The sequence below is a fragment of the Lithobates pipiens genome, unplaced genomic scaffold (assembly GCF_037356315.1).
Source record: "Lithobates pipiens isolate NorthernLeopardFrog02 unplaced genomic scaffold, aLitPip1_a1.2 Scaffold_18, whole genome shotgun sequence".
Taxonomy (NCBI): domain Eukaryota; kingdom Metazoa; phylum Chordata; class Amphibia; order Anura; family Ranidae; genus Lithobates; species Lithobates pipiens.
In genome coordinates this window covers 123548720-123569945 of record NW_027507758.1, presented here as the reverse complement: position 1 = coordinate 123569945, position 21226 = coordinate 123548720, and the positions used below count along the sequence as shown (strand labels likewise).

Here is a 21226-nt window from a genome sequence, read left to right as displayed (position 1 = left end):
TTTACAGGTGAATGGGTAGGGGTACATTGTACCCCCATACTCATTCACATAGTGTGGGGGGCCGGGATCCGGGGGCCCCCTTATTAAAGGGGGCTCACGGATTCCGATAAGCCCCCCCGCCCGTTGTCCTCATCAACATGGGGACAAGGTGCTTTGGGGAGGCACCCCCCATGGTGAGGGCACGCGGCCTAGTACGGCTCAGGAGGGGGGGGGCGCTCGCTCGTCCCCACCCCCTTTCCTGACCGGCCGGGTAGCGTGCTCTGATAAGTGTCTGATATGGACCTAGGGTGGGGCCCCCACGCCGATTTTTCGGCGTAGGGATTCCCCTTTAATTCCATACCAGGTGACGGGGCCAATGAGCGGACTTTCCTCTGCGTGTGTGGGCGAGTCCGTTCATTTCAAAAGTATGGCGGATAGTCCAGCGGACTTAGTACGCCGTATTAGTCCGCCCCAAAAATGCCGTGTGTGGACAGGTAGCTCGTTCGGAAAGTTTGGCAGACAGTCCGGCGGAAAGTCTGCCAGACTAAGTCCGCCGGATAGTCTGCTACGTGTGTACGCGCCATTAGTGACGCTGGTGCTGCTAGGTAGCCAGTTATGTTTTTAGGTTCACCGCCAGGTTTTTATAGCGTCAGGTACCCCCATATACAACCTAATAAAGCTTTTAACCCCCTGATTACCCCTAGAGTTAACTCTTTCACCAGCGATTACCGTATAAGTGTCACTGGTGACGCTGGTTAGCCAGTTAGTTATTTCGTTAATTAGGTTCCCCGTCAGGTTTTTATATAGCGTCAGGTACTCCCATATACAACCTAATAAAGCTTTTAACCCCCTGATTACCCCTAGAGTTAACTCTTTCACCAGCGATTACCGTATAAGTGTCACTGGTGACGCTGGTTAGTCAGTTAGTTATTTCGTTATTTAGGTTCCCCGTCAGGTTTTTATATAGCGTCAGGTACTCCCATATATTATCTAAATCAAGATTTTAACCCCCTGATTGCCCCTAGAGTTAACCCTTTCACCAGTGATCACCGTATAAGTGTCACTGGTGACGCTGGTTAGCAAGTTCGTTATTTAGGTTTCCCGTCAGGTTTTTATATAGTGTCAGGTACCCCCATATACTATGTAGCGGCCATAACCCTTAGCAGGGCGCCCTTAACTTTTGGGATTACCAGTTACCTCCACTTGGCTGGTTCTTCCACTTCTTGGGGTTCCCAGACTTAGTACCCAACAACTTTGGACGCTGACACCATAAAAGTCCTTTAGAAAAGGTTTTTATTTGCAGGGGTAACATCCAACAACACAGTCTTGTATGGGAACAGAGGGCAAGGGTGAAGAAGCTCAGGCACCTTGAACTGCTAATATCAGAAATTCTCTAGTACCACCCAGAGAGTAGCCACTCACAGCTGGGCGCTTCAAGGCTGAACAAATCTCTAGCCAGAGATTATGGCAGTCAGCACTTTGATCCAGAACTTGTGAAATCTTTGACCTTGAGTAACTGGTAACAGAAGTGAACAGGAACCTTTTTCCTCAGTACCTGGAACGTTCTCCTTGTTTCCTTGGCAGTACTGGAAAAAGCGTGAATTCGTCAGTGTCCTTCACAACTCAGCAACCAGGCACTTCTCGGGATGCCAGCTTGTTGGCCCTCCTCCGAAGAGTCCTCCCCCGGTCACTTACACGAGCTGTGATGCCCCTCCAAGCTGAGAGCACACCCGGACGCCTTGAATCCTCCCTCAGTTACTGCACCTCGGACCGGCAGGTTCCGAGACTCTGGGAACAAACGGATCCCTACCCCAGACCAGGCGGGTCTATTGGGGTTAGCCAACCGAAGCATGTTGCGGAGCGATGAACTCTCCCTTGACCTCACGGGGCTACCCCGGTCCAGGATCAGGAACAGACTGCTAAGGCCTCACAAACTAACCTGGAACACGTGACTTCAACATCTTAAGTGCCCTTCCCCAGACTCCTCAACGGACTCCTTTACTGTTCTGAGGCAAAAACTGAATTTGTACATGACAGACACTTTGTCCAAAGTGTCATCACTACAATTACCTAATAAAGTTTTTAACCCCCTGATTGCCCCCTAGTTACCCCTTTCACCAGTGATCACTGTATAAGTGTTACGGGTGACGCTGGTTAGTTAGTTTTCTTTTTATAGCATCAGGGCACCCGCCATTTATTACCCAATAAAGGTTTAACCCCCTGATTGCCCGGCGGGTGATATCAATTAGGTTTTAGGGTCAGATAGGGTCTGCGTCGCCCCAGGCAGCGTCAGGTTAGTGCCAGTACCGCTAACACCCATGCTCAAAGCATACACCTCAATTAGTTTTATGGTATCTGAACAGATCAATATCTGATCAGATCTATACTAGCGTCCCCAGCAGTTTAGGGTTCCAAAAAATGCATTGTTAGCGGGATCAGCCCAGCTACCTGCTAGCACCTGCGTTTTGCCCCTCCGCCCAGCCCAGCTCAGCCCAGCCCACCCAAGTGCAGTATCGATCGATCACTGACACAAAACACAACACACATAACTACAGTGTTCGCAGAGTCAGGCCTGATCCCTGCGATCGCTAACAGTTTTTTGTTGGTAGCATTTTATACAGTTGCTGACAGCCTAGGTGCTTTTTAACCTGTGAATCTCACTAGTTGTACCAGTAAATTTAGAGCCCAAAATGGCAAATCGAAGGTACACTAGTGAAGAGGCCTACACATTTCTGAGCATGACAGATAGTGAAGAGGAGGTCACTCATCTGTCAGATTCAGGCTCAGAATATGATCCTGTAGACGATAGCGGCTCCATGACTGATATCAGCATTTAGTATTTAGCAATGAAGGTAAGGTCCTTGCTAAGGTCAGGCGTACCCAATCCTGATCTTCTGATGTTGTTGAGGTTCAAGAACCGCAGGTCCCTTGTATGGAGCAGAGAGCCAGTACTAGCGCTGCTATTCCTTCTGGTGAACTAGCAAGCACCAGCGGCCTAGTACACCCTGGACGTACATCCAGCACTGCAGTAACACTTGGTGACGTGGCGAGTCCCATAAGTGCAGTTCAAGCTGGCGAGGTGGCAAGCACAAGTAGTGTCCCGCTGCCACCAAGAAGAAGACAAAGGCAGGCCCGTCGTTCCCATAGTGTCCTTCCTGCAGAATTTGCCAATCCTGATTGGGTGCCCACCACTTCTGCAGAACCCATACTTCCCCCATTCACTGGCCAACCCGGTATTCAGGTGGAAACAGCTGATTTTACGCCACTTGATTTTTATTCACTGTTTTTCACGGAAGATCTCTATAGATCTATTGTGGACCAAACTAATTTATATGCTGTTCAACACATCGCAGCTAATCCCCAGTTGCCTTCCCTTGCCAGAGATTGGAAACCAATTACAGTTTCCGAATTTAAGACCTTTCTGGACCTTTCCCTCAACATGGGCATACATAAATTCATGATGTTGCAGACGTATTGGTCCAAGCGCCCAATTGACCATATGTCCGTGTTCTCTGCCTCCATGTCCAGGAAACGATACGAGCAGATCTTGCGGTTCATGCACTTTAACGACAATGAACTTTGTCGTCCTCGTGGAGATCCTGAATACGATTGGCTCTACAAAATTCAGCCCCTCATAAACCTTTTCAACCAACGTTTTGCAGCCTTGTTTACTCCCAATCAAGTTGTCTGCGTTGATGATTCCCTGATTACATTTTTTGGCCGCTTGTCTTTCAAACAGTACCTTCCCAGCAAGCGTGCCAGATACAGGGTCAAGCTCTATAAGTTCTGGGACAGGGCAACAGGCTATACATGGAGCTTTATGGTTTATGAGGGAAAAGATAGTTACGTATAGCTGGAGAACTGCCCAGATTACATAGGGAACGCTGGCAAGATAGTGTAGAACTTGGTGTCACCCTTATTCGGAAAGGGGTACCACTTGTATGTGGACAATTATTACACGAGCGTGCCACTGTTTAGTCATTTGTTTGATAAGCAGATTGGAGCATGTGGCACCATGCGACCTAATTGCTTGGGCTTTCCCCAGCGGCTTGTAGATTTCCATCTCAGGCTGGGGTTGAGAGCCTGCTTACAATGTAATAACTTGCTTGCTATGAAGTGGAGGGATGATAAGAATGTTTTCGTTCTGACCTCCCTTCATGCAGACACGACAGTCCAAATTACTACAGCGACTGGTGTTGTGGAGAAACCCCTCTGTGTCCACGAATGTAACCAAAATATGGGAGGGGTGGACCTCAATGGCCAGTTGGTGGCGCCGTATCTAGTTGCCCGTAAGGCCAGACGCTGGTACAAAAAAGTATCTGTTTACTTATTTCAATTGGCTTTGCTGAACACTCATGTGCTATACAGAGCTTCAGGCAGGACTTTATCCTTCCTTACATTCCAGGAAGTGATTGTCACAGACCTTCTGTATCCAGACGGTTCTGCACCTCACCATTCCCAACCAAATGCAGTAAGCCGACTGCATGAGAGGCATTTTCCGTATGTCCTCGAGAGTACCCCTACCCAATGAGCCCCCCAAAGAAGATGTCGTGTCTGTACCAAGCGCGGATATAGGCGTGACACCCGTTATTATTTTTCCATGTTGTCCTGAAAATCCTGGTCTTTGAATTGGTGAATGTTTTGAACGCTACCACACACTAGTGAAGTTTTAGCGTAGGGTACAGCATTTCACAGACTAGGACACACTTACACAGGGTCTCCCAAGATGCCATCACATTTTGAGAGACCCGAACCGTTACATTTGTTACAATTACAGTTACAAAAAAAGTAAAAAAAAAAATAAAAAAATAAAAAAAAACCCCACAAAAAATATTAAAAAATAAATAAATAAATAGTTGTCGTTTTATTGTTCTCTCTCTATTCTCTGTTGTTGCTCTTTTTTTACTGTATTCTATTCTGCAATGTTTTATTATGTTTTATCATGTTTGCTTTTCAGGTATGTAATTTTTTTATACTTTACTGTGTTTTATTGTTAACAATTTTTTTGTTTTCAGGTGCGCCATTCAGCTGCAGCGCGGATTTATTTATCTTGACAGCCACAGTGTTTGCTCCCACGATACATAAAGCTGTGACTCCAGTGCTGTAGGAGGTGATTTCACTACCACAGTTAAAAAAAAAGAGCATATATGCCAAAGCATGGGGGCAGCAGGGTTGGAGGAGCAATTTGCTCCTAATGCCACGTACATACGGTCGAAATTCCGACGGAGGCTTGCCCGTGGAAAAGTCAGACCGTGTGTACGTGGCATAACTTTTGCAGGAGGATGCCCCCATGCTTCCGCATATATAAATGGTGCATGTATGCCCATCATTAGAAGTGGGTGGATGAAGGGAGGTATTCTAATGGTGGGCATACCCACCAATGAATCTCTTTTTTTTCGTTCGGCCAACAGGCTGCATGGAAAAAAAAGATTACAATATATGTCCAACAAGGACCTGCAACGCACTGGTATGTTGCTGGACTTTGAATGGTTATACCAGAATGATGCCTGTGGGTTTAGGTATCATTTTGGTATCATTATTTTCAGCCAGTGATCGGCTTTCATGTAAAAGCAATCCTAGTGGCTAATTAGCCTCTAGACTGCTTTTACAAGCAGTGGGAGGGAATGTCCCCCCTCCCGGATTTAAACAGCGCCATTGGGAAATTGGGAAAGCATTTTATCACACCAAACTTGGTGTGGTCAGATGCTTTGAGGGCAGAGGAAAGATCTAGGGACTATCTAATAGACCCCAATTTAAAAAAAAAAAGAGTAACTGCCACTACCTATTGCTATCATAGGGGATATTTACATTCCCTAAGATAACAATAAAAATGAAAGGCTTTCCACCACCAACAATACTGATGCTTATCAGCTATACTGATCCCATCTCAGAGATCAGATGTCGCCACTATTAAATCACTCCCTCTGAATATGGACTGCATGGAGGATGTATCTCTTTAAGCGCTCTGTTCAAGTGGTTGGTATGTTCCTACGGCCACACCGCTCATTGCCCAATTCCTAGATGTGGTGGTTGCATTCGTTTTCTTTTATTTTCACCTTGTGATCCGGCAAGCAGGGTGTTTTTCAACAGAGCAAGCTGTCCTGTAGAAGGTGAAGCAGAATTTATTGATTTCTCTGGTCCTGATTCTTCAAGTTATGCTCACACACACACCTCTCTCATGTTCAGTAGGGAAGCAGTAACCAGACACCCACCCAGCCGCTGGGTGTCTGGTTACTGCTTCCCTACTGAACATGAGAGAGGTGTGTGTGAGCATAACTTGAAGAATCAGGACCAGAGAAATCAATAAATTCTGCTTCACCTTCTACAGGACAGCTTGCTCTGTTGAAAAACACCCTGCTTGCTGGATCACAAGGTGAAAATAAAAGAAAACGAATGCAACCACCACATCTAGGAATTGGGCAATGAGCGGTGTGGCCGTAGGAACATACCAACCACTTGAACAGAGCGCTTAAAGAGATACATCCTCCATGCAGTCCATATTCAGAGGGAGTGATTTAATAGTGGCGACATCTGATCTCTGAGATGGGATCAGTATAGCTGGTAAGCGTCAGTATTGTTGGTGGTGGAAAGCCTTTCTCTGCAACTCTGATGACACTTCTTTCCATTGGTGCGGTGTGATAAAACACGGTGGAGATGATAAGCAGAATTACTGTTGACTGGGAAATGGACTAATATTTGAAAATCTATATATAGATTTCTTTGTCTGTATTTTTGGATATAATTTTTTTTTCTATTTATCTATTTGTTTCACACATTGGTTTTAAATCATTATAGCGCAGCTTGTTTGGAAAAATTGGTATTTGTAATTGTGGGTATCTCACACTTAAGTTGCTGCTGCCTTTATTGTATTTATTATATATACTCACTCATTTTTGTTAGATCATTTTTTTTTCACTTAAAAAATTATTTTTCAGTATTTGTCTTTAGGAATAGTGCTGTATTATATGGATTTTATTAACAATAAAAATGATTTTAAAAAAATGTAAGGAACAGTTTAAAAATAAAATAAAAAGGCAAAATAAATAATAAAAAAAAGTACCCCTGTCCCCCCCTGCTCTTGCGCAAAGGCGAACGCAAGCGTTGGTCTGGCGTAATATGTAAACAGCAATTGCACCATGCATGTGAGCAATTGCACCGTCATATGTTAACAGCAATTGCACCATGCATGCACCATGTATCACCTCAAAGGTCAGATCGAGGGCAGTCATTTTAGCAGTATACCTCCTCTGTAAATCGAATGTGGTAACTTGTAAAGGCTTTTAAAAATGTATATAGTTTGTCACCACTGCGCGTTTGTACGCAATTTTAAAGCATGTCGTGTTTGGTATCCATGTACTCGGCCTAAGATCATTTTTTTTTTATTTCATCAAAAATTTGGGCAATATAGTGTGTTTTAGTGCATTAAAATGAAAAAAAGTGTATTTTTCCAGAAAAAATGCATTTTTTTTTATAAATTCTTTATTTTTTTCATCTTTTCTTTCCATAGATTTCACATTACATTTCGTTTTACATCTACAACTTCTTTAACAGCTATAACAGTCTTATAATATTTCAATCCATACCTCAATTCCATGTCATCCTCCCCCCTCCCTCACCCTTCCCTCCCAGAAAAATAAATAAATAAATATACAAACAAGAAAAAAAAAAAAAAAAAAAAAAAAAAGTTTGAATTTTCACTATAATCCCCCCCCTCACTCCCCCCCCCCCCCCACCACCACCCGCCTGCTCTATCATATTTCGAAATGTTTCACATCATACTTTCTCTATAATTTAGATATGGAGCCCAGATCTTCTGATATTTCTCGTCTTGATCTCTCATTGTCATTGTTAAATTTTCCATTTGTTGGATTTCTGCAATTCTCTGAAACCACTGTGCTCTAGCTGGAGGGTTGCTTTTTTTCCACAGAACCGGGATACATGCCCTTGCTGCTATCAATAAATGTCTCAGCAAAGAATTTTTGAATCTTTCTATTGCCATTGGGATGTCCAGCAGCAGAAAAGTTGCCGGTTTATCTCCCAGGTCAATTCCTGTAATCCTTACAATAGTATCGGCTACCATCTCCCAGAACACTCTAATTTTTGGACATTCCCAAAATATATGTAATAATGTTCCTTCTGCTCCATGACATCTCCAACATGTCTCTGATATCTGGGGGTAAATTTGATGTAACACTTTTGGTGTTCTATACCACCTAGTAAGGATCTTGTATCCCCCTTCTTGATATCTGCTTGCCATCGAGGCCTTTTGATTAAACAACAGCATCTTATCCTTTTGTTCTGGGGAAAACGTAGTCCCTAAATCTCTTTCCCAAGCCTGTAAAAAGGGCAAATCTTGTGAAGTCTCCTGTTCTATTAACATACTATAAAAATAAGACATCAGATGTCTCAGTTCCTCTCCTTTCAAACAGATCTCTTCAAACTCAGTCAATGCCCTTATTTCTACGTATACCTTTGATTTAGATCTAATAAAGGCTTCTAATTGCCTCATTCTGAAAGGGTCTAATCCTAATGTCATTCCTTTTTCAATATCTTTTTTAGTCATTAACCGGTTGCCTACCGAGAAATGACAAATTCTACTCATACCTCTATCTTGTATTGTTTTAAACTTTGGATCTGTCATTCCCGGTAGAAATGCTGGGGTACCAAGGATAGGAAGGAGCGGACTGGGAATTCTTGAAATAGATGTTTTCCTGAATACTCTTTTAGTTATTCGTAATGTCTCCCCTAGTATTGGATGTTTTCTCAATCCCATTGGTATTTCTGTATCTGGAATCCACACTAATCCTTCCAATGGGATATCTGTCGCTGCTTGTTCTGTCTGTATCCACGGTTTTTCGTTTTTAAGCCTACACCATTCCACTACTCTAGTTAAGTGTGAGGCCTCCTGGTATTTTATTGGATCTGGAAGTCCTATCCCTCCTTTTCCTTTGGGGAGTACTAAAATATCTCGGCGTACTCTTGCTGGTTTCCCAGCCCAGATGAACTTCATAAATCTTGATCTAAGATCCTTAAACAAACTTGAAGGGATCTTAATTGGTATAGTTTGAATTATGTATAACAGTCTGGGCATCACATTCATCTTAATAATATTGGTTCTCCCGAACCATGTAAAAATCTCTTTGTCCCATTTTTGAAGATCACTTTTGATCTGTCTTACCAGTGGGATATAGTTAAGTTCAAACAGTTCATTTAGATTTTTTGACATTTTTGTTCCTAAGTAACTTATATATGAATTCGTCCATCTAAAATCAAATTGCGTGGACACTGCTTGCAACTGAGGCGAATCCATCTCTACTCCCATTGCCTCCGATTTTCCATAGTTTATTCTAAAGTTGGATATTTTCCCATATTCTCGTAGCTCCATTAGTAAAGATGGGAGAGATGTAATTGGGGACGTTACAAAAAAGATCAAATCATCTGCATAAGCTGCCAACTTCTGATCCTCATTTTTTATTTTTAAATGCATAAAAAATGCATTTGAAAAATCGCTGCGTAAATAATGTGTGGAAAAAAAAATGCAACACCCACCATTTTAATCTGTAGGGCCTTTGCTTTTAAAAATATATATACTGTTTGGGGGTTAAACGTAATTTTCTTGCAAAAAAAAAAAATGTAAACAAAAAGTGTCAGAAAGGGCTTTGTCTTCAAGTGGTTAGGAGAGTGGGCCATGTGTGACATAAGCTTCTAAATGTTGTGCATAAATTGCCAGGACAGTTCAACCCCCCCCCCCCCCCCCTAAATTATCCATTTTTGGAAAGTAGACACCCCAAGCTATTTGCTGAGAGGAATGTTGAGTCCATGGAATATATATTTATTTATTTTGCACAAAGTTTTAACTAAATGACATATTGCTCAAACATGCCATGGGCATATGTGGATTTACACCCCAAAATACATTCTTTGCTTCTTCTCCTGAGTATGGGGAATGGGGATACCACATGTGTGAGACTTTTTGGGAGCCTAGCTGCATAGAGCACCCCAAAAACCAAACACCGCCTTTGGGCTTTCTAAGGGTGTACATTTTTTATTTCACTCCTCACTGCCAATCACAGTTTCGGAGGCCATGGAATGCCCAGATGGCACCAACCCCCCCCCCCCCCAAATGACCCCATTTTGGAAAGTAGACACCCCAAGCGATCTGCTGAGAGGTATGGTGAGTATTTTGCAGATCTCGCTTTTTGTCACAAGTTTTGAAATTTGAAAAAAGAAAAAAAAAGGTTTTTCTTTTTTTTCTTTACTTTCTTCATTTTCAAAAACAAATGAGAGCTGTAAAATACTCACCATGACTCTCAGCAAATAGCTTGGGGTGTCTACTTTCCAAAATGGGGTCATTCGGGGAGTTTTATGCTATCTTGGCATTTTATGGCCTTCAAAACTGTGATAGGTAGTGAGGAGTGAAATCAAAAATTTTCGCCCCCTTAGAAATCCTGAAGGGGGCGTGTCCGGATGTGAGGAGCGGCGCACGTCTTTGTGAGAGCTCCAGGAATCCTGATTCCAATCCGCAACCATCCATGCATATGCTGACCTGTTAGGAGCCAAACACCTCACCAAACTGCTCATCCAGGTGCCCTGCAGTGTTTTGAGCCAGTATTACCCAGCGATTCAGCTTTAAACAGTCTGAGGGACATCATCTCCAGGCACCATCTTGCCGATCCGAGGCCTCCTGGGGACATTGTCAATTCGGATGGGTCGGGAGGTAAGGGACTTTCATCCGTCCTCACATCCTGCTCATCCACCAACCTGGTACACTCAGGAGGCCTGTTTCCTGTGGTTGTTACCCCACAGAGAGGCACCGCGGCCCGTCCAGCCTTGGCTTGGAGGTGCAGGTCTTCTATCCATCCGCCCTACCAGCCATACAAGTTCCTGCCAAGCCTGGGGAGCTGTTAGAGACTGCCTATCAGAGCTGGGGTGTTCAGCAGCCTGGCTTGCCCTTTTTTGCTGATGTCTGTGCTCCACTGTTTGAAGCCCTTTACATCCTGACACCTCCAGCCACACATCCTTCCTATCGCTACTGCCTGTGTGTCTGTGTGAGGGGGGAGGCTGCTGGTGAGCACTGACTACCTTGGCGCCTGGCTGACCCTAGATATTAGCATCCTTCTCAGCACCAGCGGGACTCTGTTCGGCGGCCCTTAATACTGGAAACAGACAGCACTTGCCCTTGTCCCTCCATCCATGCCGGTAAAGAGTAAAAACATTGCCCCAAACTCCAGTAAAAAGCACCCGCCGATGCAGGCTGAGCATCCGGACACCATCTTAGCTGACAGGCTTCACACGCTGCTGGCTGAGCTGAACATGGCGGCGAGCCAAGGGGGCCCAACCATCCCGGAATCCTCAACTCCTGGAGACACGGCGGTGATCCTGCTAGCCATTGAAAACAGTAGATCCTCACTGCTGACCTGTATCGACAAGCTCACGGAGGAATGCAATTGTATAAGGGCTGATCTAGATAAGTTCAGAGGCTGCCTCACAGAAACTAAATCACGCATATCAGCCACGGAGGACCTGACCACCAGTCATGACCACCGCATTGAAGCACTGGAGAGTACAGTGCTTGGCCTGCCAGAGGGCTCCGAGGGAGAATGACCTGCAGAGTTCGCAGAAGCTTTCTTCAAGGACATCCTTGAACTAGCACCTGTCTTGCCGACCAACTTGGTCGAACGAGTACATCGAGTTCCCACTGGTTGTCGTCCCCCTGGGGCACCACCTCGTCCATTCCTGGTAAGGTTCCTCAATTATCGGGATCGTGACCGCATCCTCAGCGAATCCAGGAAACATCCTCACCTCAAGTATGAAAATGCTGACATTCACTTCTTGGCAGACCTACAGAAGAAGAGAAAGACATTCCGAGACATCCGCAGGCGCCTCAGAGAAAAAGGCCTGCCCTACAGCATGCTATACCCCAGTCGCCTGAGAGTTGTAAATGCTGGCACTGCAAAATTCTTTGATTTCCCCCGGAGGAGGCTGACTCCTGGTTCTCTACTCTGCGGTAAGCTGTTGTTGCCTGAAACATCCCATAGTGTTTGACCAGTACAGTATCGTACCCTAACAGGTTTAAACATTCTGGCGCATGATTAGGTACTCTCCTGTTTACTCCTTTTGTCATCCTCTAATACCTGGAGTAACCGGAGCAATACAGAATGGAAGACCTTTACACCTTTGGACGTTACCCCCCCTTTTGAGTCTGTCTCCACTACAAGTACTGTCATTGCACCACAAACATATAGGAGAAATAGGATTGCCTAGTTTCTCTCGCCCTAGTGATTAGTTTGGATTACAGACTGTTCCAGTTTTTGTTTAGGGATGAAGCTGACCTGTCCTAACGGTTTCGGCGGGTCGGCAGGGGTTGTTTGCTTGCTGCTATATTGCTATTCATCTATACTATCTATCTGCACATGTGATTATGACATTGGGCACATACAGGTAATTGTTCTCTTATACTACTATGGGGGTGGCTGGTTCGGGGGGGGGGGGAGTGGTCGGCACTTCCCCCTCCCTCGGTGGGCTGTCCTATTTTACATCTATATGTTAGATGGAGCTTAGATTGGTGTCATGGAATGTGCGTGGTTTAAACGGTCATTTCAAAAGAGCACTTATGTTTAAGTATCTGCGAGCACATAAGCCACATATCCTATTTCTCCAGGAGACCTACAGTGGTGTGAAAAAGTGTTTGCCCCCTTCCTCATTTCCTGTTCCTTTGCATGTTTGTCACACTTAAGTGTTTCGGAACATCAAACCAATTTAAACAATAGTCAAGGACAACACAAGTAAACACAAAATGCAATTTGTAAATGAAGGTGTTTATTATTAAAGGTGAAAAAAAATCCAAACCATCATGGCTCTGTGTGAAAAAGTGATTGCCCCCTTGTTAAAACATACTATAACTGTGGTTGTCCACACCTGAGTTCAATTTCTCTAGCCACACCCAGGCCTGTTAATTGCCACACCTGTTCACAATCAAGGCATCACTTAAATAGGAGCTGCTTGACACAGTAAGGTCCACCAGAAGATCCTTAAAAGCTACACATCAGGCCGAGACCCAAAGAAATTCAGGAACAATTGAGAAAGAAAGTAATTGAGATCTATCAGTCTGGAAAGGGTTATAAAGCCATTTCCAAAGCTTTGGGAATCCAGCGAACCACAGTGAGAGCCATTATCCACAAATGGCGAAGACATGGAACAGTGGTGAACCTTCCCAGGAGTGGCCGGCCGCCCAAAATTACCCCAAGAGCGCAGCGACGACTCATCCAAGAGGTCACAAAAGACCCCACAACAACGTCCAAGGAACTGCAGGCCTCACTTGCCTCAGTTAAGGTCAGCGTTCATGCCTCCACCATCAGGAAAAGACTGGGCAAAAATGGCCTGCATGGCAGAGTTCCAAGGAGAAAACCACTGCTGAGCAAAAAGAACATCAAAGCTCGTCTCAATTTCTCCACAACACATCTTGATGATCCCCAAGACTTTTGGGACAACATTCTGTGGACCGATGAGACAAAAGTGGAACTCTTTGGAAGGTGTGTGTCCAAGTATATCTGGCGTAGAAGGAACACTGCATTTCATAAAAAGAACATTATACCAACAGTAAAATATGGTGGTGGTAGTGTGATGGTCTGGGGCTGTTTTGCTGCTTCAGGACCTGGAAGACTTGCCGTGATAAAAGGAACTATGAATTCTGCTGTCTACCAAGAGATCCTGAAGAAGAATGTCCGACCATCTGTTCGTGTACTCAAGCTGAAACGAACTTGGGTTCTGCAGCAGGACAATGATCCTAAACACATCAGCAAGTCCACCACCGAATGGCTGAAGAAAAACAAAATGAAGACTTTGGAGTGGCCTAGCCAAAGTCCTGACCTGAATCCTATTGAGATGTTGTGGTATGACCTTAAAAAGGCTGTTCATGCTCGAAAACCCTCTAATGTAACTGAATTAGGACAATTCTGCAAAGATGAGTGGGCCAAAATTCCTCCAGGACGCTGTAAAAGCCTCATTGCACGTTATCGCAAACGCTTGGTTGCAGTTGTTGCTGCTAAGGGTGGCCCAACCAGTTATTAGGTTTAGGGGGCAATCACTTTTTCACACAGGGCCATGATGGTTTGGATTTTTTTTCACCTTTAATAATAAACACTTTCATTTACAAATTGCATTTTATGTTTACTTGTGTTGTCCTTGACTATTGTTTAAATTGGTTTGATGTTCCGAAACACTTAAGTGTGACAAACATGCAAAGGAACAGGAAATGAGGAAGGGGGAAAACACTTTTTCACACCACTGTATCTGATGGGCAGTAGACATTTGGCCCTCCGCAGGAGATGGGTGAGGCAATCGTTCCACGCCACATACTCTAACTATGCCAGGGGGGTGTCCATTTTCCTAAACAGATCTCTTAACTGCCAGGTGAAACACGTTATTTCAGATCCTGGAGGACAGTTTGTCATATTGCTGTTGTCTATAGAGGCCCAGATGTTTGCTTTTGTGAACATCTATGTTCCGCCCCCTTTCTCAACATCTGTACTTTATGCAGTGTATAACAGACTGGCTCCTTACATGGTCAATAGACTCATTATAGCAGGGGATTTTAATGGCATTCTGGATAGGACTTTGGGCACCTCCAATCCAACCAGACTTCCGGACCCCGATTTGGGGCAATGGGCCACGGCCCTGTAGCTCACGGAGGTCTGGAGATGTAAAAATCCACAAGCACAGCGCTACTCCCACTTATCTGCAGTCCACCACTCGGGCTCCAGAATAGACTAAGCTTTTTGCTCTCCGGATATACTTCCGTATGTGGTCTCAGCAACTTACCTGCCGGCGGGGATTTCAGACCACTCCCCCCTAGAGGTCATTCTGCAGCTTGGAGGGGGGGGAGCGCAAGGGTTGCTGACGGCTGGCAACACGCTGGCTACAGGATGAAAAAGTAGAAGAGAATATGCAAGGGAAAATTGCCCAATATTGGGATTGTAATGACAATGGGACCAATGCACAGGTGACCTGGGATGTCTTTAAGGCAACTATAAGAGGGGATTACATATCTGCAATTAAAGCTGCCAGGGTGGACTATGCCTCTGAGACTAAAGACCTAGAGTCTTGTGTGAGCGCGGCAGAGGAGGTGTTTGCGTTGGATTCTTCTCCTGGGGCATATTCCTCCCTGGCACAGGCTCAAAGGGCACACTCTATATACCTCTCTGGTTCGATGACCTCTTCTGAGACGTTGCTCAGGGCCAGAATATTTGAGTCTGGGGACAAGAACGGGAGGCTTTTAGCCAGTCTGGTGGCCGACCCCAAATTTCAAACAGTTGTACCCACAATACATACTGAGGCAGGGGGGGTTACTTCAAACCCGTCTGACATCCTTAGTGAATTCAAAGTATTCTACTCCTCATTGTATAGATCCACCACCTCGCAGATATCCCCTGAGCACCTCTCGTTTCTCTGCGGGCTGGCTCTGGCGGCTCTGACGGAGGAGGACGTGGCCTCACCGGAGGCCGAAGTCTCAGTGACAGAAATTGAAACAGCAATTTGCTCACTCCCCCCTAACAAGACGCCGGGCCCTGACGGGCTCCCAGGAGACTGGTAAAAATGTATATAGCTGACTTGGCCCCGCGTCTCCAAAAGTTGTATGCCCTTAGTTTTGAAGCAGGAAGCCTGCCTGACTTAATGTCGCAAGCCCACATAGTACTCATACAAAAGCCAGGGAAGGATGCCACCTATTGTTCATCATATTGTCCCATATCCCTTCTTAACTGTGATTTAAAGATACTAACAAAAGTGCTAGCCACTAGGCTGATGGGGATCCTCCCGTTCTTAGTAAACATGGATCAAACTGGCTTCATGCCAGGGAAGTCGACGGATGTTAATATCCGTAGAGTCTTGGTTGCCTTGGACCTGGAAACAGGCATTTGATTCTGTTGCCTGGCCCTACATGGAGGAGGTACTCAAGATATATGGTTTCGGCCCCATTTTAAGGAAGTGGATTCAGCTCTTATACCAGAAGCCGGAAGCACAGATTAAACTAGGAGGAGTGTTATCCTCTTCATTCCCGGTGGAGCAGGGTACCCGACAGGTGTGTCCTCTATCCACCGCTCTCTTTTTCCTGATGGTTGAGCCCCTGGCGGTTGCTCTACGGTCCTCGGACACTGTTGGGGGGGTGCGGGTCGGGTCCCTGGAGGAAAAGATAACACTCTATGCTGATGACAAGTCCCAAATAATTATAACGTATGGTGTAGCGCTTTAGCAATTAATAGATATAAAGTTCATATTAGCAGTGGATGAATTCCAGAGAACGGTCAAAGTAGAATCGTTAACCATCAATCCATAAAAGAGACAGAAGACGCCACCACCAACACCCGATATTACTGACTCTTACCATCAGTGCACACAATAAATGCATGTAGGATCAAATCGTAAATGGTCAGATTTCCAGACTCCTCCTTATCCCAATATGATTACTCAACATAGAAAGAACCATCAGTAAACAAAAAAAAATATTCTTTGCACCTCTGAAGAATTCCTCAAATGTGTCCTCAAAATTTTTTTTTCAATGGCCACATGCAAAAATGAAAAGAATAGTTTCATTGCGCAGACATCATGATAAGTCAATCATTCTTTAATAAAAAATCCCAATAAAATTACACTCACATTTCAGATGAAACACAAGCAGCATATAGATACGAACAACATCCAGCATAAAGGATGAAAACCACTCTTGTATTCCTTCACATGTCACAGGTCCCTCTTCCACCCAACCTTTTGTCACAAACGTGCATCATCAGGGTCATGCCCCCGGGTGGCCGATCCTCAGGTGCGCTCCCCAAAAAATACACTATGGCTTAATCATTCTTTACCTGAATTCTATTCCATCCCGGACCCGGTCATATGGGCGTCTCGGGGTATTCGATAACTACATCATATCTGTGAGAATGGTGCACTACTGACATTTGACCAACTCAAATCTAGATTTGACTCACCCAATGTGTACTTCTTCCGGGTTCCTGCAGCTCCACCACGCTTATAGGGCACAGTTCGGGAGCTCTCCCCTAACCCTTTACCAGTAACACAGAATCGTTCCTATGTCAGGATACACTGACTAAACCATTATCCACGATCTACAAGGCCCTGCAGCTTACTATTCATCATGGTTTGGAGAGACTTTGTGACTTCTGGGTGTCGGAGCTGCCGGAGCTAGATGAGGAGGACTGGGAGGATGTCTGGGACTCCCCCTTTAGACACTTGGTCTCCTCTAGAGATCGGTTGATCTAGTTTAAAATATTACACAAGTTTTATTATACTCCATATAGGCTTCATAAAATATACCCAGACTGCGCGACGCGGTGTTGGCGCTGTCAAACTGACTCTGCAGGGTTCATACACATGATCTGGTCGTGCCCCGAAGTTCAACATTACTGGTCATTAATTACAACCTTCATCACTAAACTGACAGCAATTCCTATGCCCCAAAATATAGAGATTTGCCTGCTTGGCTTGGTGGATGTTCTTGACCCCTCGAGGGCAGTCCGTACATTACTGGGATTGCTTCTCTTCTATGCCAGAAAACTCATTGCACTCAAGTATAGAGCTCCCACCTCTGCCCTTACCCTGAATGCATGGAAATCATTAGTTAACTTTGCAGTGCCCTTATATAAGGAAACATACTCCAGCAGAGGATGCCCCCTAAAGTTTCAAAAAGTTTGGAACATATGGCTAGAGTCTGAAACGACAACTATAGAACAAGAAGATTCTGTAGGTTTGATCTGATTTGCATATCCTTTGAATGTCCCCCCCAGGGGTGCATTCTGACTAACCACGTACCTATAGTCACTCACTAATAGACTTTTTCTTGAAGGATGCCTGTCGTATATCACCTATTTATGTAAATTGCTGAGCATTACACTTATCCTGTTAATTTTAGCAGCAAGCTACGGGGTTGTTTTGTTGTCTGTTCACAAGGTTAGGCTAGTAGTTTAGGTATGATATGCCTTGCCTAATGTTTTATTTCCCTTGAGCTGGGGTATGCCCAGAGGCCCTGTTATGTAACTTTTCTTTTTCTTAAATAAATAAAAAGAATTTATAAAAAAAAAAAGAAATCCTGAAGGCGGTGATTGGTTTTCAGGGCCCCGTACGTGGCTAGGCTCCCAAAAAGTCCCATACATGTGGTATCCCCATACTCAGGAGAAGCAGAAAAATGTATTTTGGGGTGCAATTCCACATATAACCATGGCATGTGTGAGCAATATATCATTTAGTGACAACTTTTTGTAAAACATTTTTTTTTTGTCATTATTCAATCACTTAGGACAAAAAAAAAATATATAAAAAAATATTCAATGGGCTCAACATGCCTCTCAGCAAATAGCTTGGGGTGTCTACTTTTCAAAATGGGGTCATTTGGGGGGGATTTGTATTACCCTGCCATTTTAGCACCTCAAGAAATGATATAGGCAGTCATAAATTAAAAGCTGTGTAAATTTCAGAAAATGTACTCTAGTTTGTAGACGCTATAACTTTTGCGCAAACCAATAAATATATACGCTTATTGACATTTTTTTTTACTAAAGACATGTGGCTGAATACATTTTGGCCTAAATGTATGACTAAAATTGAGTTTATTCGATTTTATTAAAATATCTTTTTTTTTTCTATAATTTCGGTCTTTTTCCTTGTATACATCGCAAAAAAATAAAAATCTCAGAGGCAATCAAATACCATCAAAAGAAAGCTCTATTTGTGGGAAAAAAGGATGCAAATTTCGTTTGGGTACAACATTGCATGACGGCGCAATTACCAGTTAAAGAAGTGCAGTGGGAAATTGTAAAAAGACCTCTGGTCCTTAGGCTGACAATTGGTCTGGGGCTTAAGTGGTTAAAGAGCTCATTAAAGAGGAGGTCATTGAGAAAAAAAACAAAAAAAAAAGTCAGCAGCTAGTAATAGTGTAAGTGCTGACTTTTGATATACAGACACTTTTCAGTTCAGAGATCCAGCGCTGTCATCACCTGGACCAGGTCTTTGAGTATTTGGATCGAGGGTGTGGGAAGCTGCTGTAGAAATTTTTATTAATGTATGTTGTCAGATGTCCCCCATTGTCAGTTTTGCTGCAATACGCTCACGCAAGCGCATTCGCACATATAGACGTCGGAAGACCGTTAATTGCGAAAACCTTCCCATGGACACGACAGATCTCTTCGCCCTTTCAGGGATGTTAATTTATGCCTAACCAAGAATCTGGCCAGCTCATGGCGATTACATTACTGCTCCTAGCAATCTGTGTACATGGGAAAAACAATAGCATAACCATACAAAAATTATGGCCCATTGAGCCATGCTAGAGTATGGCACACGTCAGTGGTAGCGGTGGGAATTTGCACACAGTCATGTTCAGAGCCCTGTAAGTAGTGTTCAAATTGTGAGACACTTTGTGTCTCAATAGGAAGCTAGCCGCATGGCCCTGCACATGACCGTTTGTACACATCACTACTGGAATTCTATTTGAATATATACATGTGACTGATTGGTTCTTTTGAAGCAATACAAGTGTCTGATTGGCTGATTCTGAAGCCACCACCTTCCTTTTGCTATTCATGTTTTACAGTATAAATAAAGATTTTGCTAAGCTCAATGTGATACCAGCATCTGTCTGTGTTACTTGGAGATATACAAGCACGCTTTCCTGGCATTACAAAAGAGAGCTAAGACTGTGCTTATTAGTGCATGTAATTATTTGCTTATAAAGAGAATCTTATAAAATATTCCTATACAGATGTTGGGCCAGACAGAAGCCAACAGAATTTCCTAATCCAGCGGACCTCGAGGGGGAAAAGACATCCTAAACCAGACCAGCTAAGGCCGGCCTATGGTAGGACAACCATTCTTCAAGTTTTTTTAACATTTTTGCTGTGCTGTGTTTAGAATCTTGATTCTGTCTGCTGTATGGGGTAAGTTCTGCTAGGCAAAGAACCTCTTGTTTTTTTTGTCTCTTTCTGTATAATGGTGGGACTTTAATTTTAGGTTATATTTTTGTCATTGTAAGTAGGTCTATTAATTAGGAGGGTACCTATATTTAAATCCTCTATAGGTCCCATTTAATAAGAACCTAAAGTGTATGCTGTGTGTGTGACTGAGCAGGCTGATAAGTAACTATATGTTGTGTAATATGTTTGTGTATAAGTGTAGGAATTGTGATTTTTACCTATGTATGGGACCAAAAAATAGATTGCATCAGTTGTGTATATTGTTTAACTAATACAAGGCAAATGTGCCCATATCTTTCACCCACAGATGGTTTAGTGGACTTTGATGTTGTTTTGAAATGATTTTGTGGGAAGTTTGTTTTTAAAATGTCCGCCGCATATTCAAGTGGCCATGTGGCTGAGGGGGGAAGGGCGGCCATGCATTGCTGAGACATCATTCACAATAGGAGCTGCTTGTCTCTGGGACACAGGATTCTGGGCAATAGCACGGGGGAGCTCTTTTGTTTTGAGATGAAAACATCATGCATACAACCGTATTGTCTTTTTCCTGTGTATATGTTGACCTTCCAACTTTCAGAGCAAAGTATTTTTTGTATCTGGGAAAAGGAGTGTATGTTTAAAGAGTGTTATTTTGTGTTTTTCGTAACTTTGGCATATTTAAATGTGTTATTTGGCTATGTTTTAGTCCTGTGAAATAAAAAGGTTATGGCGCTAAACCCTATTAGTGATGAGGTGAGTTGACTTATCAAATCCTAGTGTTTGATTTTTTATATAAAAAGAGAAAGAAAAAGAAAAGAGCTGTTGGTGATACCGTGAAAGAAATATATATATCCTAAAGCAATTTCATCCAAAACAAATTGTGTGTGATTAATGTGGAGTCAGCATTCATGTACCATTATAAAAAAACAGAAAATGAGTATTAAATTATCATATACGTATCAGCCTGCTAAAAACATGTAAACCTTCATTAAATGTGCAAATTAGTGGAAATAATGTTAATATTCAACAGTATGTTAGTGTAAAACAGATTGTGCAAACATGTGCAAAAAAATGTAAAAAAAAGCAACTAAAGGTCAGAACAACCAAGGATCAGAAATAATTTAACCATAAAATCGCATGAAGTCGCTAAATGTGCGAATAGACAATATTTTCAACCAATAATCGCATGAAGACGCATCTGTGTCCAATATAAGTCCAAAATTAATATTTGGCTTGGTAGTGCTGCCTCTTCAGACTATTTTTGTAATTGTTACAAAAAGTCAATGGGG

The 21226-nt window shown here is 43.5% G+C and overlaps 1 long non-coding RNA gene across 1 annotated transcript in view; it reads left to right on the top strand.

Annotated features, from left to right (window-relative positions):
• The first annotated feature begins 6203 nt into the window (after positions 1-6203).
• Positions 6204-21226, top strand: part of LOC143987387 (uncharacterized) — a 34490-nt gene continuing 19467 nt past the window's right edge. Inside the window, exons 1-2 of the long non-coding RNA XR_013276639.1 lie at positions 6204-6540; positions 19748-19843. This is a non-coding gene — a long non-coding RNA (uncharacterized LOC143987387). The remainder of the gene's footprint in view (positions 6541-19747; positions 19844-21226) is intronic.